The sequence below is a fragment of the Mus caroli genome, unplaced genomic scaffold (genome assembly GCF_900094665.2).
Source record: "Mus caroli unplaced genomic scaffold, CAROLI_EIJ_v1.1 scaffold_15764_1, whole genome shotgun sequence".
NCBI classification, from domain to species: domain Eukaryota; kingdom Metazoa; phylum Chordata; class Mammalia; order Rodentia; family Muridae; genus Mus; species Mus caroli.
The window spans coordinates 3,510-6,510 of NW_018391176.1; positions in this window are offsets into that span (position 1 = coordinate 3,510).

Genomic DNA, 3,001 nt, shown 5'->3' on the forward strand with positions numbered 1-3,001 from the left:
AGTGGGGGGCGCTATGGGGGACTTTTGGGATAGCATTGGAAATGTAATTGAGGAAAATATGTAATAAAAAATATTAAAAATTAAAAAAAAGAGAGAGCTCTTGCTCTGCCATCTGTCCCTACAGAGCATTCATTCTGCCATCTATCATCACAGAGAACTCCCTCCTTGAGGGGATCTCACATAGCACTCACTCTGTCATCAATCCTCACAGAGCATTCACTCTGTCATGGGTCCTCATAGAGTACTCACTCTGCCATCAGTCATTACAAAGCACTCACTCTGCCATGGGTCCTCACAGAGCACTGACTCTGCCATGGGTCCTCACAGATCACTCACTCTGCTATGGGTCCTCATAGAGAAAGTAGTTTGCCATCTATCATCACAGATCACTCACTCTGCCATGGGTACTCACAGAGCACTCACTCTGACATCATTCTGCACAGAGCACTCACTCTGCCATGGGCACTCACAGAGGACTCACTCTGACATCAGTCCTCATAGAGCATTCACTCCTACATGGGTCCTAAGAAAACTCACTCTGCCAGGCATGCTTACAGAGCACTAACTCAGCAATATGTCCTCACAGTGCACTCATTCTTCCATGGGTCCTCACGGAGCACTCACTAAAGCATTAGCCCTCAGAGAGCATTCAATCTTCCATATGTCCTTACAAAGTACTCACTCTATCATAAGTCCTCACAGAGCTTGCACAAGGCTATGGGTCCTCATAGAGCACTCACTCTGCAATCAGTTTTCAAAGAGCATTAACCCTGCCATGAGTCCTCACAGAGCACTAACTCTGCCATGGGTACTCACAGATCACTCCCTTTGCCATCTATCAACCCAGAGCACTCACTCTTCCCTGGGTCCACACATAGCCCTCACTCTGCCATCAGTCCTCTCAGAGCACTCACTCTGCCATCAGTTGTCACAGAGCACACACTCTGCCATGTATCCTCACACTGCACTCACTCTGCCATCAGTCCTCACAGAGCACTCACTCTACCATGGGTTCTCACAGGGACTCACTCTGCCATCTATCATCACAGAGCACTCACTCTGCAATGGTTGCTCACAGAACACTCACTCTGAGATCATTCTTCAAAGAGCACTCACTCTGACATCATTCCTCACAGAGCACTCACTCTTCCATGAATCCTCACAGACCACTTACTTTGCCATGGTCCTCACCCAGCACTCACTGTGACATCTATCCACTCAGAGCACTCACTCTGCCATGGGTTCTCAAAGAGCACTTGCTCTGGCATGAGTCCTCACAAAACAGTCACACTGCCATGGGTCTCCACAGAGCACTCACTCTGCCATCTGTCATACAAAGCACTCACTCTACCATGTGTCCTCACAGAATACTCACTCTGTCATGTATCATCAGGGAGCACTCACTCTGCCATGAGTCCTCAAAGAGCACTTACTCTGCCATGTGTCGCACAGAGCATTCACTCTGTCTTCTATTATAACAGATCACTCATTTTGCCTTGGGTCTTCACAGAACACTCACTCTGAAATTATTCTTCACAAAGCACTCATTTTGACATCATTTCTCACAGAGCACTCACTCTACCATGGGTTTTCAGAGAGCACTCACTCTGACATCTATCATCATAGAGCACTCACTCTGCCATAGGTCCTCAAAGAACACTCACTCTGCATTAGTCCTCACAGAGCACTCACTGTGCCATCAGTCTTCACAGAGCCTTCACTCTGCCATGGGTCCTCAAAGAGCACTCACTCTGACATCAGTCCTCTCAGAGCACTCACTCTGCCATGGGTCTTCACAAAGTACTCATTCTGCAGTGGATAATCACAAAGCATTCACTCTCCATTATTGCTTACAGAGCACTCACTGTGCCACCTGTCCTCACAGAGCATTCACTCTGCCCTTGGCACTCACAGAGACTCACTCTGCTATTAGTCCTGACATAGCACTCACTGTGCCATTTGTCCTCACAGAGCACTCACTATGCCATCTGTCCTCCCAGAGCATTCACTCTGCCCTTGGCCCTCACAGAGACTCCCTCTGCCATCAGTCCTCACTGAGCACTCACTCTGCCATTGGTCCTCACAAAGCACTCACTTTGCAATGGGAACTTATAGAGAACTCACTCTGCCATCTATCATCACAGATCACTCTGTCATGGTTCCTCACAACACACTCTGTCTGAGATCATTCTTCACAGAGCACTCACTCTGACATCATTCCTCACAGAGCACTCACTCTTCGATGAATCCTCCCAGACCACTTACTCTGCCATGGTCCTCACCCATCATTCACTGGGCCATCATTCCACTCAGAGCACTCACTCTGCCATGGGTTCTCAAAGAGCACTTGCTCTGCCATGAGTCCTCACAGAACAGTCACACTGCCATCTATTATCAAAATCACTCACTCTTCCATGTGTCCATATAGAGCATTTACTCTGTCATGGGTCAACACAGAACACTTACTCTGCCATCTGTCCTACAGAGCATTCACTCTGCCATCATACCTCACAGAGCACTCACTCTGACATGGGTCCTCACAGAGCACACACTTAGCCATCAGTCCCTTCAGAGCACTCACTCAGACATAGGTCCTCACAGAACACACACTTATCATCAGTCCCTTCAGAGCACTCACTCTGCAAGTAGTCCTCCCAGAGCACTCATTCTGCCATCAGTTTTCATAGAGCAGTCACTCTTCCATTGGTCCACACAAAGCACTCACTCTGCAATGGGAACTCACAGAGCACTCACTCTCTTTCTGTCTTCACAGAGCACTCACTATGCCATCTGTCTCACAGAGCATAAACTCTTCTCTTGGTCCTCACAGAGCACTCACCTGCCATCAGTCCTCACAGAGCACTCACTCTGCAATGGGTCCTCACAGAGCACTCACTCTGCCATCCGTCCTCACAGAGAACTCACTGTGCCATGTGTCCTCACAGAGCATTCACTCTGGCATCTATCATCAAAAAGGACGCCAACTGCCATGTTTCCTCAC